Source organism: Pseudophryne corroboree, chromosome 8 (assembly GCF_028390025.1).
Source record: "Pseudophryne corroboree isolate aPseCor3 chromosome 8, aPseCor3.hap2, whole genome shotgun sequence".
Lineage (NCBI taxonomy): Eukaryota > Metazoa > Chordata > Amphibia > Anura > Myobatrachidae > Pseudophryne > Pseudophryne corroboree.
This window is the reverse complement of record NC_086451.1, coordinates 212,444,098-212,465,324: the sequence shown is the minus strand read 5'-3', so window position 1 is coordinate 212,465,324 and position 21,227 is coordinate 212,444,098.

Genomic DNA, 21,227 nt, shown 5'->3' with positions numbered 1-21,227 from the left:
TATAATGTGATTTTCGGCTCATACTGTGTGCTATAATGTGATTTTCGGCTCATACTGTGTGCTGTAATGTGATTTTCGGCTCATACTGTGTGCTATAATGTGAATTTCGGCTCATACCGTGTGCTATAATGTGATTTTCGGCTCATACCGTGTGCTGTAATGTGATTTTCGGCTCATACCGTGTGCTATAATGTGATTTTCGGCTCATACTGTGTACTATAATGTGATTTTCAGCTCATACCGTGTGCTATAATGTAAATTTCGGCGTATACCATGTGCTATAATGTGATTTTCGGCTTATACCGTGTGCTATAATGTAAATTTCGGCTCATACCGTGTGCTATAATGTGATTTTAGGCTCATACCATGTGCTATAATGTGATTTCCGGCTCATACCGTGTGCTATAATGTGATTTTCGGCTCATACCATGTGCTATAAAGTGAATTTCGGCTCATACCGTGTGGTATAATGTGATTTTTGGCTCAAAGTGTGTGGTATAATGTGAAAGGGGCACCAGTACTAGAAAGTATAAGGGGTCCTACTATTGTGGTGCAAAATGTGTATAAGGAGTGGTAAACTACACTGAAGGCCTGCCCCCTATTGAGTGGCCACACACTTTTCCATACCTCCACTTCAAAATTTCCACTTCGACCACTGTGTGTGTACACGCACGCACGCACGCACGCACGCACACACACACACACACACTTTTTAAATGTATCCATGCTTGGCCAGAGGTGACTTAATTAGCACCTTAGTCAATTTGATTTAACCATCTGTGCAGAGCCATGGATATACCTAAAACCTGAACTGTTGGGGTGCCTTGAGCACCGCGTTTGGGATCCTCTGCCTTAACACAAACTGCTAAAACAACCCTAATATCCTATCCCTAAATTTTACCTGAGGGCTCGGTATTTTGGCAGGGGGGGGGGGGGGGTGCTGACTATTTGCCAAGGGTGCTGAGAAACCTTGCCCTGTGTATATGTGTGTTATGTTGGAACATTTGTTATGTCAACATAAACCATTATGTCATTAATATTCCCTGTGTAAATACTCATTATTTAAATTTTGGTGCAGGAGTATCCTTGACTCAAAAATCAATGCAAAAGGGAGTTTACATTTTATTAACTCATTTATCTCCCAGCAGAGGGCTGTAATTATTTACACTTTAACATTAAGTAATTTTCTAGGTATCTGATCTTTTTCAGTACAAAAGGAAAATTCATTCAATTTATTTTAAGAAAAAGGAATTGTACCCAGTGTGTTTAATCATAAGCAGCTTTAGCCTCAGTAAAGAATTGGGAAGTAGGAGAAAACGATGGAATGAGGAACAGGGATCACTGTTTAGTGATGCCCATATCATTAATAAACAGAGTTATTGGATGGAGAATCTAGTAGAACTGAAAAACCTACTCTATAAACAAACTAAAGCACATTGGAGTAAGATGATGTTTGAAAACTATATCAAGTATGATATGACTCCAAGAGGACTTAGACCAAAATGATTCCCTTCATTTGAACTAGAGGAAGATTTGAAAAAAGAATGGGAAGAGGCACTTTTAAAGTGCTCAAGAGATCTTATCAATATCTTGATTAAGCATGACAATAAACAACTGGAATATTGTTCCAATTAAATAGATATAATTGGTGAGAAACTCAAAACATATGAAAAGGAAGAAGAATTTCAAAAGATGTATGAAAAATACAAAAATGATCTTGGCAGATTTGAAAAAGGACTGATGGAACGGAAGAGAACAAAATAGTTAGTGATAAGAATGATTATATTCATAATACAGTCTTCAAGTGGAATCTTAAACCAAGAAGGAGAGATATGGAGAATTCAATCAACTATAGCTCCTCAGAATTGGAATCCTCTGAAGGGGAAGGGGCTAGCAATACACCTAGAGACAAATGGCAAAGGGCTCATTTTTTAGAATTTGGCCCCAACACAAGGGAAGGAGATCGCGGAACAGATGATTGCAGAAGACCAGACGGGGAGGCAGGAAACATCAGAAAGAAAGATGGAAGAGATTGGAAGAGCTATCCACAGAGAACGATATGACCCTACAGGAGAACATAATAACTGATGACTTACAAATCATCAATCTTACAAATAAGACACTTGATCCAGTTCAATTGAAACTTCTGTTCAAAGATTTGAGTTTCTCACCATTATATGAAGTTGACAGATTTGAGATTCAAAAGGACCTTTGTCTATATGCTAGAAAATTATTACTTAAAAAATTCTATAGCAATAGAGAGAGAGAACGAGAATTCACACAATGTGAAGATCATAATATTCTATCTTGCCTGAGTGAGGAAGAAAGAGAAGCTCTAATAATTCTGGATGAATTGGCAGACAATTTTGAAACAACACAGGAAGAGAGCACTTCCAACACAAGACCTGTTTTAAGGAAAAAAAATCTACATTTTTTTCTTAGTCCACAAATCTGTCCTCAAGTAATGGTTTTTATAGAATTAGTCTCTCAATAACTGGATAGGATTTTTGCCCTAACACGGATCAACAAGGAGAATAATGTCAGTTGAGAAGAACAAAAAGCCCTCAAAGAAATTATTAGTTGGGATAATATTGTCATCAAACCCTCAGATAAAGGGGGGAACATTGTGTTGTGGAGCAAGGAAGCTTATCTTAAAGAGGCATATAGGCAACTATCCGATGTTTCTACATATAAGAGATTAATTTTTTACACGACCGCTAATTTCCAAAAGCAATATAATGTCCTCATTCTAAATGTCTTGAAAGATGGTGTTATTACAAAAACGGAAGCAGGCTTTTTGGATGTTAAGGATCCTAAGACACCCACTTATTATATGTTACCAAAGGTGCATAAAAATAAGGAGTCTCCACCAGGAAGGCCTATAATATCAGGAATTGGAAGCTTGACAGAAAAAGCAAGTGTATTTGTAGATGAGAATCTTAGGCACTTTGTCTTAGAACTGCCTTCACATATAAGAGACTCAATGGATGTATTAAACAAACTTGAAAACATTGATCTCCCACCAAACACATGGCTGTGCACCTGTGATGTTGAATCATTATATACGAGCATAAATCACAATACAGGAATCAAAGCAGTTGAATATTTTTTGAATATGAGGAAACATGATGAATTCAATAACTTCATTCTACAATTACTGCAATTTGTTTTTACCAAGAACTTCTTCCTCTTTGATGACAAGTATTTCCTGCAGGTCCAGGGCACAGCCATGGGCAGTACTTGTGCTCCGACATACGACAATTTATATCTGGGTTGGTGGGAGAAGGAGTGGGTGTTTAACTACACCAATGAAAAATATACGGATCACATCATTGGGTGGCATAGATTTATTGACGACATCCTCATTATCTGGGAGGGTGAACGAGCGGGATTGGAAGAGTTCATGTTGGTCCTGAATGATAATGAATTCAACTTAAAATTGACTTTGATATTAATTATCGGAGTGTCACATTTTTGGCCCTTACCATCATTAAAACAGATGATGATAAAATCATAACAGACATCTTTCGCAAGGCCATAGCTACTAACAGCATTCTACATCATAGTAGCTCACATCTCCCTGCCACCTTGAATGGCATACCAAAAGGTGAATACATTAGACTAAGGAGAAACTGCTCTGAAGACATCACTTTTCAGAAAAGAGCAGAACTCCAAAATCGTTTGGAGAAAAGAGGATATAAGAAGAGAACCTTGGAAATGCCATACAATGACACCAAAAAGATGCCTAGAACCAGTCTGTTGACACCAATAAAGAATACCAAAGGGGAAAATCAGACCAGATTCATCAGTACGTACTGTAAGGAATGGAAAAATATCAATCAAGCCCTACAAAAGCATTGCCATATATTAATGACAGATGATCTCAAAAAGGAAATCAGAACTAGAATTCAAATCAGCTGAAGAAAATTTCCCAATTTACGCAACAAGCTAGTGCGTAGCCATTTTGTTAGAAAAATGAAACAAGATCCACCGATACAAGGTTGCTATCCATGTGGAAAGTGTAAAGCCTGTAGTTTTATACAAACAACTAAAACATATTCTAACAAGTATAGTGATAACGCCAAAAATCATGGCTTTATTAACTGTGCTACACAGGGAGTCATTTATTGCCTGACTTGCCCGTGTGGGCTAAGATATGTTGGAATGTCCAAAAGGCAGTTTAAGAAACGAGTGCTAGAACATGCAAGCCACATTAAGAATGCACAATGAGATCATGAAAATATGAGACAACTTACAAGTGTGGCCAGACATTTTAGGAGACAGCATGGAAGTGATCCTACAAAAATAAAAATTTTCGGTCTTGAGAAAGTTGAAATGGGGATAAGAGGTGACAATATTACCAAAGAGCTCCTAAAAACAAAGTCGAGACAAATCTGTTTACTTGATAGTTTAACACCATCAGGACTGAATGAGGAGATACATTATTCAGCGTTCCTGTAACCAGAGCCGGCCCTAACCAATATGATGCCCTAGGCAAGATTTTGGCTGGTGCCCCCTAGCACCACCGCTGGTTCTGCCTCTGACCTTGCACCTCTTTCCCAGCACCATCACCCATCACCCATAGCAGTCCTTGTACCCCCTATATTTTAAATAGGAACAGTTCACACATTTATAGCCTCCCATCAGAGGTGGTAGAGGCTAAGACAGTAGAGCAATTTAAACATGCATGGGATAGACATAAGGATATCCTTACAAAGAAATAAGGATCAAATAAGGTTAGTGTTAAAAAATAATATTAAAAAAAAAAAAAAAATAAGGGGCAGACTAGATGGGCCAAGTGGTTCTTATCTGCCGACAAATTCTATGTTTCTATGTTTCTATATTTGACGCACAGCCCAAAAAGGGGCATCTTCTTGCTGGGAAGGGGCATGGCCACATAATAGTAACCCCAATTCCAATTATGCCACAGAGTACTGCAACTTTTTTCACATTTTATCTTGCGATAGTGTCCATAATTCATATTACATCCCACAGTAGTATCACTTTACCTTATAAACGTTACTCCTCAGAGTAGAACCCCTTATTCACATTACATCACACTGAATTGCTCATTATTCACATTATACCACACCTTATTGCTCTTTATTCACATTAGACGACACAGTACTGCCCTTTCTATATGCAACGACACATAATAGAGCACCTTATACACATAATGCCACACATTAGTAATGCATTTATACACAATTCCACACAGTAATGCCCCTTACACATATGAGACACATTAATGTCCTTATAAACATAATGCACCTTACACATTATGACAACCTTTACACATAATGTCCCTTACACATATGCCGCACATTATTAATGCTCTTATACACATAATGACACACATAGTGCCCCTACACATTTGCTGCACATTATTAGTGCCCCTATACACATAATGACACGCATACAGTAGTACCCTGTTACACATATGCCGCACATTATTCATGCCATTGTACACATAATGACACACATAGTGGCCCTTTACACATATGTTGCACATTATTAATGCATTTTTACATGACACACATAATGTTCCTTACACATATTCTGAACACTACTGCACAACCAACCCACTCACATGCACACAGCACTCACACTTCCACTAACACTGTGACCTCTGCCTCTGCTTGGATACAGATGTGTCCGTCGGGCATCTTTTTTAATGAAAATGCATCTTATTTGCATTGCTATGTAGCTAGGATGCACAAGCAGCTTCTGCTGATTAAACTGATATGCAGCATGCCAATATACTGTGTGAGACTGTGGCTGTATCTGCATATCAAATGCTACATACAGAATATAGGCATGCCGCATATCATTTTAATCAGCAGAAGCTGATGATGCCCCATGGCATATCAAATGCCCTAGGCAATTGCCTAGTTTGCCTATGCCTATGGCCGGCTCTGCCTGTAACCATAAATTAATCATAAGTGGGAGATGTTGAACCCACTTACAGGGATTCAACTGATAGACTAATATTCAGAATATTTGGGTGAAGCCATGCTAACAAAGTTAACAATAATTGGATATGCCTGTGATACAAGGCATTATGCATGGTAAATATCATATATGGCATTATGCATAATACATATCACACAGTTGTAGATATCTATGAACCCACTATACATGGAATGTATTTTGATAATTTTGTGTAGATTCCCAATATCTAAAGGCACAAGTTTCCTTTAGATGGAATTATACTTATTTGATAAGCTCAAGGAATTTCATATACTGTTAATTAAAGCTATAGGCAATATTTGATATTTGCCTGTATTGGAATCTTAATATACAAAAACAAAACTAGGGACAATGCTGGTATTTAAATTCTAAGGTATCTATGTAGGTGGGATTATATATATGTACATTTGCTTTCCATTGAGGATTTACATGATAATCTTGGAAAATTCTATATATCCAAAAGTAACAGCTTTATTTAGATAGAATTACACTTATCTGATAAGTACATGGATCTTGATGCATTGTGAATTAATGGTATAGGCAATTTTTGATATTTGCCTGCATCAAAATCTGAATATATAAAAGTATGGACATTGCTGGAAATCCTAAGATATCATCTTTACAGTTTAGATGGTATTTCTTTGCTGGGGACAGGTTCATTTTTTAATAAATGTTATCTAATTGTTATTACAGTGTAGAATTGTACGGTTTGTATGGGGACAGCGAATTAAAATTATAAGTGTCGGTTTGTATCTAAAAGAATGAGGATTACACCCCAAGTATTAGGGTATCAGGGTGCACAATACACAATAATTAATTTATATATACCTTGTAATAAAGAAAAAAATGCAAGGAATGTGGTTTCTTTAAAAATAAATAAATGTAAAATGTAAAACAATTACTGGGGCCACCAGGATGGATTGGCCTTTATGGTACATATTTTATGCACAATTGCACAATTGTCACTTATTGTATACATGTGATATTCACAACACAAGACAGTTAAATTACTTGTAGGGTCACAAAGTTTAATTGGTCACGTAATATCAATATTATTAAATTATTCTATATAGGTAACAAAACATGGCACAACTTCATATGTCACGGTTGTTTGTATTGGTTTGTAATTTTGCACTGTCACTATTTTTGTTTGTGTTTAATTTTCACAACATACTGATTTATGAAAAATCCATCAGTCACTTTTTTTTCTCTTAATAAATAATTATTCACCTGTGGATAAGTGATATTAAAGGAAGGCTAAGAATACTACATCATGGGTATTATACATATGGAATAATCTCTGATCCCCTTATATTGGTTTTATTACTCTATGTCAAAAAATTATTAGGAGTACAAATTATACACTAACAAAATATTTATATTAATGTTCCAATGTGAAAGATTAATTAGCATAGGATAGTAAGAATGTATCATATTCCCGTTAATAATATCACAAACTGTTTTAGTTCTGTCAGCAAGACTATTAATCCTTTCCAGCTATAGGAGGATCCTAGAAGTTATTTATTTAACAGATTACAGGACGCTCAACTTGCCCAGGTTTAGTTAAGTCAATATAACATGAGATTGATATAGTGTCAGTGCCGCAGGTGATTCTCATTAACAGCAATTATCAAGCCGCTCACTGAGCGGCATTAGACAGGGAGAGGAGACACGCTGCAGCTGCCCGTTATTAGTGACCGTTGTAGAGCCGCGTATTAAACACAATGGACAGGGATTTGAATCCCTTGTCTGATTTACTGATTGGTCCATTCTTATTTTGTTCTCTCGCGGTTAGCTAACACAATTCATAAATAGGCTTCCTGAGGCGGGCGCCGAGTACTATAGCCCTGACGAAGTTTAGTAAAGTGAAATGCGCATCGGCATCGCTGTGCGCTGTCTGTATTGTCATTAATTATGTACTAAAATCCTGTGCATGTCTAAAGATATGATTTATAAATGAAATGTTAGAAAGGGTTACTATTGAGGACTATAGACACATGCTGGCATCATATATATGGGAAAGGAGGGTTCATCTCCAAGTGTCAGCCACTTTTCAGATACTATGTTAATGAGAGACATATGGATCATTGTGGCTCTCTCTTCTGTAAGGAGAGCTATTTGAGATTTTGAATAGATTAAAGTTTGTCTGCAAATAGTTAAATACTATACATCTAAGTGTTAACTCATAAAATCCAGTGCACAATAATAAATCACCAATAAACATGAGAATGTGTGCCTGTGCTGCTTAGGGCAATACCAGGCAGATAATCAGGCAATAACAGGTGTTTAAGTTGCTATATGGATATATGAGAAACACAAACGAGCTATATTTCTGAAAAATACAGCATACTTGATCCATTGAGAGAGATATCCAGTAATATATAACAGGATTATATTCACGTTATTATGTTGGTTTAAATACCTATATTACGTTATGGAAAATCAGTAAACATTACTCCTTTATTATTGTATGAGGAATTTATAAATAATACATCATTATAACAACGTGTGTAGCTTATAAAACACATCACTGGGAAGATAATAAACAGTGGTTGTGTGAAGATCTAATTATAAACCTGTGATATTATAGGAGTTTGATTAAGCTGTATAATCAAGAGAGCATTGTCTGTATTAGTATTAACACACATGTTCAAGTCCTGTGTCTCTTCTGTATGTAATCTATTAAAAAGGTGTAAGGGAAGGCTTAAAATAAGATTTTAAACCTACCAGTAAATCTATTTCTCCTAGTCCGTAGGGGATGCTGGGGACTCCGTAAGGACCATGGGGTATAGACGGTCTCCGCAGGAGACATGGGCACCTATAAAGAACTTTTAGTATGGGTGTGCACTGGCTCCTCCCTCTATGCCCCTCCTCCAGACCTCAGCTAGAGAACTGTGCCCAGAGGAGATGGACAATACGAGGAAAGGATTTTGTAAATCTAAGGGCAAGATTCATACCAGCCCCCACCAATCATACCATATAACCTGGAATACACATAACCAGTATGAACAAACAACAGCAACGGTCCAAGACCGATTCCAACTGTAACATAACCCTTATGTAAGCAATAACTATATACAAGTCTTGCAGATTTTCCGCACTGGGACGGGCGCCCAGCATCCTCTACGGACTAGGAGAAATAGATTTACCGGTAGGTTTAAAATCTTATTTTCTCTTACGTCCTAGAGGATGCTGGGGACTCCGTAAGGACCATGGGGTTCATACCAGAGCTCACAATCGGGCGGGAGAGTGCGGATGACTCTGCAACACCGACTGAGCAAATGCTAGGTCCTCATCAGCCAGGGTATCAAACTTGTAGAATTTAGCAAAAGTGTTTGACACCGACCAAGTTACTGCTCGGCAAAGCTGTGATGCCGAGACGCCCCGGGCAGCCGCCCAAGAAGAGCCCCCCTTCCTAGTGGAATGGGCCTTTACTTAATGTGGTAACGGCAATCCAGCCATAACATACGCCTGCTGAATCGTGTTACAGATCCAGCGAGCAATAGTCTGCTTTGAAGCAGGCGCGCCAATCTTGTTGGCTGCATACAGAACAAACAGAGCCTCTGTTTTCCTAATTCTAGCCATCCTGGCTACATAAATCTTTAAGGCCCTGACTACATCTAGGGACCTGGAATCCTCCAAGTCACTTGTATCCACAGGCACCACAATAGGTTGGTTTATATGGAATGAAGAAACCACCTTAGGTAAAAATTGAGGACGAGTCCTCAATTCCGCTCTATCAACATGAAAAATCAAGTAGGGGCTCTTGTAAGACAAGGCCGCTAATTCTGACACCCGCCTTGCAGATGCCAAGGCCAATAACATGATCACCTTCCAGGTGAGAAATTTCAACTCAACCGTGTTAAGGGGTTCAAACCAGTGTGATTTTAGGAACTGCAACACCACGTTCAGGTCCCATGGTGCCACTGGGGGCACAAAAGGAGGCTGGATGTGTAGCACTCCCTTTACAAAAGTCTGGACTTCTGGAAGAGTAGCCAATTCCTTCTGAAAGAATATCGACAGAGCCGAAATCTGTACCTTAACAGAGCCTAATTTTAGGACCATATCCACTCCTGTCTGTAGGAAGTGGAGAAAACGACCCAAATGGAAATCTTCCATAGTAGCATTCCTGGTTTCACACCAAGAGACATATTTCCGCCAGATACGGTGATAATGTTTTGCCGTCACCTCCTTCCTAGCCTTTATTAGAGTAGGTATGACCTCTTCCGGAATACCCTTCTCAGCTAGGATCCGGCGTTCAACTGCCATGCCGTCAAACGTAACCGCGGTAAGTCTTGGAACATGCAGGGCCCCTGCTGCAACAGGTCCTCCCTTAGAGGAAGAGGCCAAGGATCTTCTGTGAGCATCTCCTGAAGATCTGAGTACCAGGCCCTTCGAGGCCAGTCTTGAATTACGAGTATTGTCTGTACTCTTTTTCGCCTTATGATCCTCAACACCTTTGTGATGAGAGGAAGAGGAGGAAACACATAACACCCATGGCATTACCAGAGCGTCTACTGCTATTGCCTGAGGGTCCCGGGACCTGGCACAATACCTCCGAAGCTTCTTGTTGAGGCGTGACGCCATCATGTCTATTTGAGGAACTCCCCAAAGACCCGTTATCTCTGCAAAGACTTCTTGATGAAGTCCCCACTCTCCTGGATGGAGATCGTGTCTGCTGAGGAAGTCTGCCTCCCAGTTGTCCACACCCGGAATGAAGACAGCTGACAGAGCGCTTACGTGATTTTCCGCCCAGCGAAGAATCCTGGTGGCTTCTGCCATCGCGACTCTGCTCCTTGTCCCGCCTTGGCGGTTCACATGAGCCACTGCTGTGACATTGACCGATTGAATCAGCACCGGTAGGTTGCAAAGAAGACTCTCCGCTTGTCGAAGGCCGTTGTATATGGCCCTTAATTTAAACACGTTGATGTGCAGGCAGGACTCCTGGCTTGTCCATAGTCCTTGAAAATGTCTTCCTTGGGTGACTGCTCCCCATCCTCGGAGGCTCGCGTCCGTGGTTACCAGTACCCAGTCCTGAATGCCGAATCTGCGACCCTCTAGGAGGTGAGCACTTTGCAGACACCATAGAAGAGACACCCTGGCCCTGGGGGACAGTGTTATCTTTTGATGTAATTGTAGATGGGACCCGGACCAGAAGGTCCCATTGAAACGTCCTCGCATGGAACCTGCCGAAGGGGATGGCCTCGTAGGCTGCCACCATTTTCCCCAGAACACGAGTGCATTGATGAACTGACACTCCTTTTGGCTTTAGCAGGTCTCTGACCATGTTCTGGAGGTCCTGGACTTTTTCCAACGGGAGAAAAACCTTCTTTTGCTCCGTGTCCAGTATCATACCTAGGAATGCTAGTTGAGTTGTTGGAACCAACTGTGACTTCGGTAGATTGAGAATCCAACCGTGTTGCTGGAGTACTCTCAGAGAGAGTGACACGTTTCTCAGCAATTGCTCTTATGATCTCGCCTTTATCAGGAGATCGTCCAAGTATGGGATAATTGTGACTCCTTGCTTGCGCAGGACCACCCTCATTTCTGCCATTATCTTGGTGAAAATCCTCGGGGCTGTGGAAAGCCCAAACGGCAACGTCTGAAACTGGTAATGACAATCCTGTACAGCAAATCTCAGGTACTCCTGATGAGAGGGATATATGGGGACATGAAGGTAAGCATCCTTTATGTCCAATGACGCCATAAAATCCCCCCCTCCAGGCTGGCTATTACCGCTCTGAGCGATTCCATCTTGAATTTGAATCTTTTCAAGTACAGGTTTAAGGATTTTAGATTTAAAATGGGTCTGACCGAACCATCCGGCTTCGGGACCACAAAAAGGGTCGAATAGTACCCTTTCCCCTGTTGGTTCAGGGGAACCCTGATAATTACTTGCTGTCGACACAGCGTTTGAATTGCAGCTAACACTACATCCAGCTCTGGGGTAGAAGCTGGTAAGGCCGACTTGAAAAATCGGTGTGGGGGCACCTCTTTGAATTCCAGTTTGTAGCCTTGGGAAACTATTTCCAACACCCAAGGATTCACGTCTGACCTGACTCAGATCTGGCTGAAGAGTCGAAGGCGTGCCCCCACTGGTGCGGACTCCCGCAGGGGAGCCTCAGCGTCATGCAGTGGGTTTTGTAGAAGCCGGGGAGGACTTCTGTTCCTGGGCACCAGCCGAAGAAGGTGTTCTCTTTCCTCTACCCTTACCTCTGGCAAGGAAGGAGGATCCCCGACCTCTTCTGGACTTTTGTGACCGAAAGGACTGCATGTGATATTGTGGAGTTTTCTTTTGCTGTTGGGGAATAAAAGGTAAAAATGTAGATTTACCCGCGGTAGCTGTGGAAACCAGGTCCGCGAGCCCATCCCCAAACAACACGTCACCCTTTTAGGGTAAAACCTCCATATGCTTTTTCGAATCCGCATCACCCGTCCATTGGCGGGTCCATAAGGATCGTCTCGCTGAAATTTCCATGGCATTGGCTCGGGAACCCAGCAACCCAATGTCCCTTTGAGCATCTCTCATATACAAGACTGCATCTTTAATATGGGCTAGAGTTAACAAAATAGCATCCCTATATAGGGTATCAAGGTCAGCCGACAGGGTATCTGTCCAAGCTGCAACTTCGCTACATACCCATGCCGACACAATTGCCGGTCTGAGTAAAGCACCAGTATGTGAATAAATAGACTTTAATGTAGTCTCCTGCCTGCGGTCCGCAGGGTCCTTGAGGGCCGCTGTGTCTGGAGACGGCAGCGCCACTTTCTTGGACAGGCGTGTTAAAGCCTTGTCCACAGTGGGAGAGGATTCCCAACGTACCCTGTCCTGTGTAGGGAAAGGGTATGCCATATTAATTCTTTTGGGAATCTGCAGCCTCTTATCTGGAGTCTCCCAAGCTTTTTCAAATAACTCGTTAAGTTCATGGGTAAGCTCAAGTACTTTCTAAACAAAGATTCTCAGCATTGACTGACTGCGCAGCGATTGTTCCTCACATGTGTAAGCTTTCTCTGCAATCATATTTGTCTTCTTGTTATTGTGAGCCATTTCTTTCTCTCTCTCTCTTCTCCTCTTCCCCTCTTATTTTCCCTTAAACGTAATTGTATTGTATTGTATTTCCCGTGTAGTTATCTGGTTAGGTAGTCTATATTATATTGTAGTGTATGACTTGTATTGTGTTAAATTCTTTTGCAAGTATATAATTCATAATATATATTTAGGCGTTGGACCCTGAGCACGGTATCTGTGTATTTCTTATAGTATTAAGTAATCTCAGAGCGTCGGTGACGCTAGAACAGCTTTAAAGGTAATAAGGTTATACTGTGTTGCATTTACACTCTACCACTACACAGAGGTTTACAGTATAAGTACATTCCTTAAGGTATAGTTAAGGGAGTACCCTTGCGGTACTTTTTGCGCCAATTGCGTACTGTGTTCTTTAACCTTTAACGTGTTTTTAATAAGATAAATATTTAGCTTTGTTTATTATCTGTTTCTTTCCCTTAAACATGTGTACCCTTGTGTCTGGAACAGAGGGTTCATCAGTAATATGCAACACATCTCTTATTGCAATAATCATACACTGAATACTCTTTGTCACCTTAGGGTGCAATCTACCTTCATCATAGTCGACACTGGAATCAGAGACCGTGTCAGTATCAGTGTCCACAATTAGTGACAAGGGACGCTTTTGAGACCCCGACGGGCCCTGTGAGACGGTCCAATCCGAGGATTGATCCCCTGATGCCTCCCTGGATTCAGCTTTATCTAGCCTCTTACTGTATGTAAAGATGCCACACTTGCATTCAACATATGCCACATGTCCATCCATTCCTAAATCGGCACTACCGACGGGGACACACCACTCATCTGCTCCACCTCCTCCTTGGAGAAGCCTTCCGCTTCAGACATGCCTACACGCACGTACCGACACCCAACACACACAGGGATATACCTATAAGGGGACCCCAACCAGACCCTTAGGAGAGACAGAGAGAGAGTATGCCAGCACACACCCAGCGCCAAACTGACACTGGGAAATCCAGACAGCGCTTTTATATTATTATATAATGCCAATCTTCCCACTCACTGCGCTCCAATGTGCCCCCCTCCTCTTTTTCAGCCCTCTGAAGTGTTCAGCAGGGGAGAGTCCGGGGAGCCAGCGTTCTCTGCAGCCTCTGTGGAGAAAATGGTGCTGGTTAGTGCTGAGGAATCAAGCTCCGCCCCCTCCAGTGGCGGGCTTTCGGTCCCTCTTCAATTTTAATAAAATGGCGGGGGATCATCTATTTGCTGCCTCCGCAGCCTAATGTGACCTATTTTGCCCAAAAACGAGGTTTATTGCTGACCAGGGCGCACCCCCTGCGCCCTGCACCCATCAGTGCTTTCTGTGTGTCTGTGTGTGGGAGCAATGGCGCGCAGCCTACCGCTGCGCGCTTTACCTCATGAAGATCTGAAGTCTTCTGCCGCCTTTGACGTCTTCTTGCTTCTCATACTCACCCGGCTTCTATCTTCCGGCTCTGTGAGGAGGACGGCGGCACGGCTCTGGGACGAACCCCAGGGTGAGACCTGTGTTCCGACTCCCTCTGGAGCTAATGGTGTCCAGTAGCCTAAGAAGCAGAGCCTATCATTTAAGTAGGTCTGCTCCTCTCCCCTCGGTCCCACGATGCAGGGTGCCTGTTGCCAGCAGTGCTCCCTGAAAATAAAAAAACCTAACAAAATTCTTTTTTTTCCACAGAAAACTCAGGAGAGCTCTCTGCAGTGCACCCTTCTCCTCTGGGCACAGGATCTAACTGAGGTCTGGAGGAGGGGCATAGAGGGAGGAGCCAGTGCACACCCATACTAAAAGTTCTATAGGTTCCCATGTCTCCTGCGGAGCCCGTCTATACCCCATGGTCCTTACGGAGTCCCCAGCATCCTCTAGGACGTAAGAGAAATATTTAGTATTAAGCCAGTGGTATTATTTAACTTTGACAGCATTATTAAGCATATTGCTGGAAATATCACTGTACAGATCAAGTGGTATTGATTAGCAGTGCCGTAAACTAGACATTTTAGCGCTGTGTGCAAGAAACAGCATCGGCGCCCTCGCCCCATAGCTAAAATATGAACAGTGTTCGTCAGAGGGGTGTGGCAAAAAAATTGGGTGTGGCTTTATGGGGAAGGGGCGTGGCCACATAATAGTACCAATTCATATTACACCACGCAGTAGTGACACTTGTACAAATTGCGCCAGGTAGAGCACTTATACACATTGCACCAGGTAGAGCCCCTTCTACATATTACACCAGGTAGAGCACGTTATACACATTATGCCAGGTAGAGCACATTATACACATTATGCCAGGTAGAGCCCATTATACACATTATACCAGGTAGAGCACATTATACACATTATGACAGGTAGAGCGTATAATAGACATTACAGCAGGTAGAGCACATTATACACATTATGCCAGGCAGAGCACATTATACACATTACGCCAGGTAGTGTCTCATATACACATTACGCCAGGAAGAGCCCTTATATACATTACGCCAGGTAGAGCCCCTTACCTACTTCCCCTTACCTTTAGGGTGTACTGTAGTGTAGTGTAGTGTAGTGTAGTGTACAGTACAGTACTGTAGTGTAGTGTACGTAGTGTAGTGTGAGTGTAGATACTTACATTATTTTCTCCCTTCTGCGCTGCTGGTGGCTCCTGCCCCGGAACTCCCTCTGTACATTGGGGGTCATTCTGAGTTGTTCGCTAGCTGTATTCGGTCGCAGCGCGGCGATTAGGTAAAAAAGTGGCACTTCTGCACATGCGTTTGTGGCACAATGCGCACGCGCGACGTACTTTCACAACAGCCGAAGTACTTTCACACAAGGTCTAGCGACGCTTTTCAGTCGCACTGCTGTCCGCTGAGTGATTGACAGGAAAGGGGCATTTCTGGGAGGTAACTGACCATTTTCAGGGAGTGTGTGGAAAAACGCAGGCGTGTCAGATACAAACGCAGGCGTGCCTGGGAAAACGCAGGTATGGCTGGCCGAATGCAGGGCATGTTTGTGACGTCAAAACAGGAACTAAATAGTCTGAAGAGATCGCAAGCTAGGAGTAGGTCTGGAGCTACTCAGAAACTGCTCGTAAATATTCTGGTGCCGTTCTGCGATCCTTTTGTTCGCACTTCTGCTAAGCTAAGATACACTCCCAGAGGGCGGCGGCTTAGCGATTGCACGGCTGCTAAAAGCAGCTAGCGAGAGAACAACTCGGAATGACCCCCATTACCTGCAGGAGGTGGGTGTGCCGCACACAGAAGAGAGAGTTAGACGCGGCCAGCGCTGACTAATGCTCACTAATGGTGCATACAGTATGCATCAACCAGCTGGGCCATCAGCGCTCTACACAGGGGTGCAGGAGGAGCGGCCGCAGTGTCTGTCAGCGCTCTAGACAGGGGAGTGGGAGAAGCAGCTGCAGCGTCTGTCAACGCTCTACACTGGGGAGCGGAGGGAGCAGCATGGAGCATCCGTCAGCGGAGCACACGGGTGCAATAGGTAGCGGGCGGCCAATCGGGTGTATGTTGAAGGTGCGACCACAGGCCAAATGCATTGTGGGCAAAAGCACATTATGCCCACACCTAGTTACGGCCCTGGTGACACAGGAGAAGGGGGTGTAAATGTGAGTGGCTGGGGACAAGTATTCGTGAGGGACATGGGAGAAGGGGGTGTAAATGTGAGTGGGGTATTTGTGAGTGTGAAAAATGTTGTGTATTGGAAAGGTGTGTAATTCATTTACACAACTATCCAATACACAACATTTTTCACACTCATACCCATCCTCCCATTCCCTCCCTCTGTCTTCCCTCTCTCCTTTCCTTCACCCTCTATCCATTCTGTTCCTTGTGCTTTTTTCTGTTACCAATCCCCCCCCTCCAGTTTCCTCCTTCTCTGAGCTGCCCTGTATCTTATCACATGCTGCACTTTTATATCATTCCCATCCTCCTCCTCCACCACCACCAACCCCCGTTGAGCGCAGCGCAGCACAGCTATGTTTTATGTTAACCGACCTGCTGCCTGCAGCAGCGCCAGTCACTCTCCGTCTCCCCGCTCTTCTACATGTGCTGATCTGTGAGCCTCGCTGAGACGCTGCGGCCGGAAGGGGGGGAGCAGAAAGGGGCGGAGAGTGCTGGCGGGCAGCTGCAGCACTGGCCAGAGAACATAGGAGCGGGCGGGCGCTGCTAGCAGCGGTGTCGGTGGGTGGTGGGTGGGCGGGCAGGGGGGAGAGATATGGGACAGCAGAGTGGCCCTGCGGGTGTTGCCAGACGGTCCTCCGCCGTCAGCGCATATGCGCTGTGTGCAAGGCACCGCCGGCACACCCCTAGTTACGGCTCTGTTGATTAGTAACTATATATTCTAACATTTGCAACCCATAAAATCCAGTGTTTAAACATAATCTGTCAATGTGTGAATATATACCGGTATTATTTAGGGCAATATGAGCCTTATACTTATATATAAAAAGACAGTTAAACTGTCATCCAGATATATGCAGTGCTGTTCTAAACAGCTTCATCACACGACTACATAGCAACAAATGTTACATTGTGATATTTTGAACCAATAATTTGCCAGCTATGTTATAACACTGCTACATTTGTAACCCTTTATAGACATCACTGGCAAAAGCAGTCAGTGGTTATCTGAAAAAAACAATCTAATAATCTTTTGAATCGCAGGTATTTATTAACTTACAGAATAAAGACAGCGCACTAGCATTTTATTTTAAAACACCTTTATTCACGAAAGTTTATTTTCTTTTCTACATGTTATTCTGTCTCTATTGATTTTATAATTCACTCTGTATGACCCCTTTAAAACAAGGGGACATATAATACATCCTATGTGATAATATTAAAATATCTACATCACATATGGGTATTGAAATTTCTTCTTTATTTTATAATATTATTAATAAAGTACCAAATATGTGATTTCTATTAAAGAAGAATTAATTCTCTTGTGGAAGGGACAGAGTGCTGCTATCAAAAGTTGATTTACTTTTTTCTTCTCAAAATTTATATATGTATATTTAATCAACCAGCAGCACCATGGCCCTCATTCCGAGTTGTTCGCTCGCAAGGCGATTTTAGCAGAGTTACACACGCTAAGCCGCCGCCTACTGGGAGTGAATCTTAGCTTCTTAAAATTGCGAACGATGTATTCGCAATATTGCGATTACAAACTACTTAGCAGTTTCAGAGTAGCTTCAGACTTACTCGGCATCTGCGATCAGTTCAGTGCTTGTCGTTCCTGGTTTGACGTCACAAACACACCCAGCGTTCGCCCAGACACTCCTCCGTTTCTCCAGCCACTCCTGCGTTTTTTCCGGAAACGGTAGCGTTTTCATCCACACGCCCATAAAATGCTGTGTTTCCGCCCTGTAACACCCATTTCCTGTCAATCACATTACGTTCGCCGGAGCGAAGAAAAAGCCGTGAGTAAAAAAACTATCTTCATAGCAAAATTACTTGGCGCAGTCGCAGTGCGAACATTGCGCATGCGTACTAAGCAGAAAAACGCTGCGATGCGAAGAAAATTACCGAGCGAACGACTCGGAATGAGGGCCCATGTATTTGTGTGTTATGTTGGCCCATTTGTTTTGTCAACATAAACCATTATGTCATTAATATTCCCTGTGTAAATACTCATTATTTAAATTCTGGAGCGGGAATATCCTTGGCTCCAAAAAAAAAAAAAACGTTTTTAAGGGTTGGAGAACCTTGCACAAGATGGAAATCATTCTCCACTGCGCTTGAGTCAGGTGCATTCCCCCTCCTTTGCCTATATCGTAGGTGGATGTATAGGGTTGAATGGCCTTTTGCTGCTCCTCCATCCTCTGAAGCATATAGAGTGTTGAATTCCACTTCGTTACCACCTCTTGCTTCAGGTGATGGCAAGGCAGGTTCAGGAGTGTTTGCTGGCACTCCAGTCTTCGGCATGCAGTGGCTGAATGTCGAAAATGGCCCGCAATTTTTCGGGCCACCGACAGCATCTCCTGTACACCCCTGTCATTTTAAAAAAAATTCTGCACCACCAAATTAATAGTATGTGCAAAACATGGGACGTGCTGGAATTTGCACAGATGTAATGAACGCATAATATTGGTGGCGTTGTCCGATATCACAAATCCCCAGGAGAGTCTAACTGGGGTAAGCCATTCTGAGATGATGTCCCTCAGTTTCCGTAAGAGGTTGTCAGCTGTGTGCCTCTTACGGAAAGCGGTGATACATAGCGTAGCCTGCCTAGGAATGAGTTGGCTTTTGCGAGATTCTGCTACTGGTGCCGCTGCTGTTGTTGCTGCGGGAGGCAATGCATCTACCCAGTGGGCTGTCACAGTCATATAGTCCTTAGCAATGGGTACAACTGCATTTTTTAGGACAATGGGAATACTTTTTCTGATGTTTCTGTACATTCTCGGTATCGTCTGCCTTGTGACACTATCTCCATAAATTCTCTAAGTCCCACTGAGCTAATGGCGGATCCCGGACACGCGTCTAACACAAACATAGCTGTCAAGGTCTCAGTTATGCGCTTTGCAAAAGGATGGCTGCTGTCATATTTCATCTTCCTCACAAAGGACTGTTGGACAGTCAATTGCTTAGTTGAAGTAGTCAAGTGGTCTTCCAACTTCCCCTCTGGGATGACGATCATCTCCCAGCAGCAACAACAGTAGCGGCATCAACAGAAGCAGTAGGCATACCACTCATGGATACTCTGGAGGAATCCAGGTTAGGAGAGGACTCCTCAGTCTTGCCAGTGACATGGCCTGCAGGACTACTGACATTCCTGACTGAGGCGGAAGATGACATTGAGGGAGTTGGTGGTGTGGCTTGCAGGAGCTTTGGTACAAGAGGAAGAAGGGATTTAGGTGTCAGTGGACTGCTTACGCTCTTACCCAAAGTTTCACAACTTGACACTGACTTCTGATGAATGTGCAGCAGGTGACGTATAAGGGAGGATGTTCCTAGGTGGTTAACATCCTTACCCCTACTTATTACAGATTGACAGAGGCAACACATGGTTTGACACCTGTTTTCTGGTTTTGTGGAGAAATAATTCCACACAGAAGAGGTGGCTTTTTTGGTATTTTGCCCAGGCATCACAATGGGCTTATTCATCCCACAGACAGCAGGTGTCTCCCCGATGCATGATTTAAACAAACCACATCAGAATCCTCATCATCAACTTCTTCAGCAGCAGCAGCAGCAACACCCATATCCTCATCCTCAATTTGTATATCAGAAACTGGACTGTGGGTGTTACTTCCAGCACTTGCAGAGGGCGTGAAAATGGTGGAAGGAGCCACCTCTTCCCATCCAGTGTTGGGAAGGTCAGGCATCACAACCGTCAACACACTTGGAGTCTCCCTGGGGATTTGTGATAGCATCTAAGAATGCACAGTTCTTTTGCTGTGCTTTTGCCATCTTAACTCTTATCATTTTTCTAGCGGGAGGATGAGGGCTTCCATCATCACGTGAAGCTGAACCACTAGTCTTGTACATAGGCTAGGGCCTTAGCCGATCCTTGTCACTTTGTGTAGTAAATGGCATATTGGCAAGTTTACGTTTCTCCTCAGACCATTTCAATTTATTTTTTTTGGTCTTTTTACTGAACTTTGGATTTTTGGATTTTACATGCCCTCTACTATCACATTGGGCATTGGCCTTGACAGACGACGTTGATGGCATTTCATTGTCTATGTCATGAGTAGTGGCAGCAGCTTCAGCACTAGGAGGAAGTGGTTCTTGATCTTTCCCTATTTTATCCTCCAAATTTTTGTTCTCCATTATTTTTCTGGAGTTATATAACAATATGCGGTACAGGAGAGCATACCGCTACACAAAACAGGGCAAACCCTGTGAAAATTATTTGGATTAAATATTAATAACCCCTTTATTTGGAGTAAATAATATACAGCACATGACAGCACCACTGAACTTATATGGCAGCACCACTTGACTGGACTTTTACAGCAGTAACACTGGAATAATACGGCAGTACCACTGGACTTATACGGCAGTACCACTGGACTGGATTTATATGGCAGTATCCCTGGACTTATACGCTAGTACCACTGGAATTATATGGCAGTATCACTGGAACTATACGGCAGTACAACAGGACTGGATTTATATGGCAGTATCACTGGATTTATATGCCAGTACCTCTGGAATTATACAGCATTATCACTGGAATTATACAGCACTATCAGTGGACTTATAC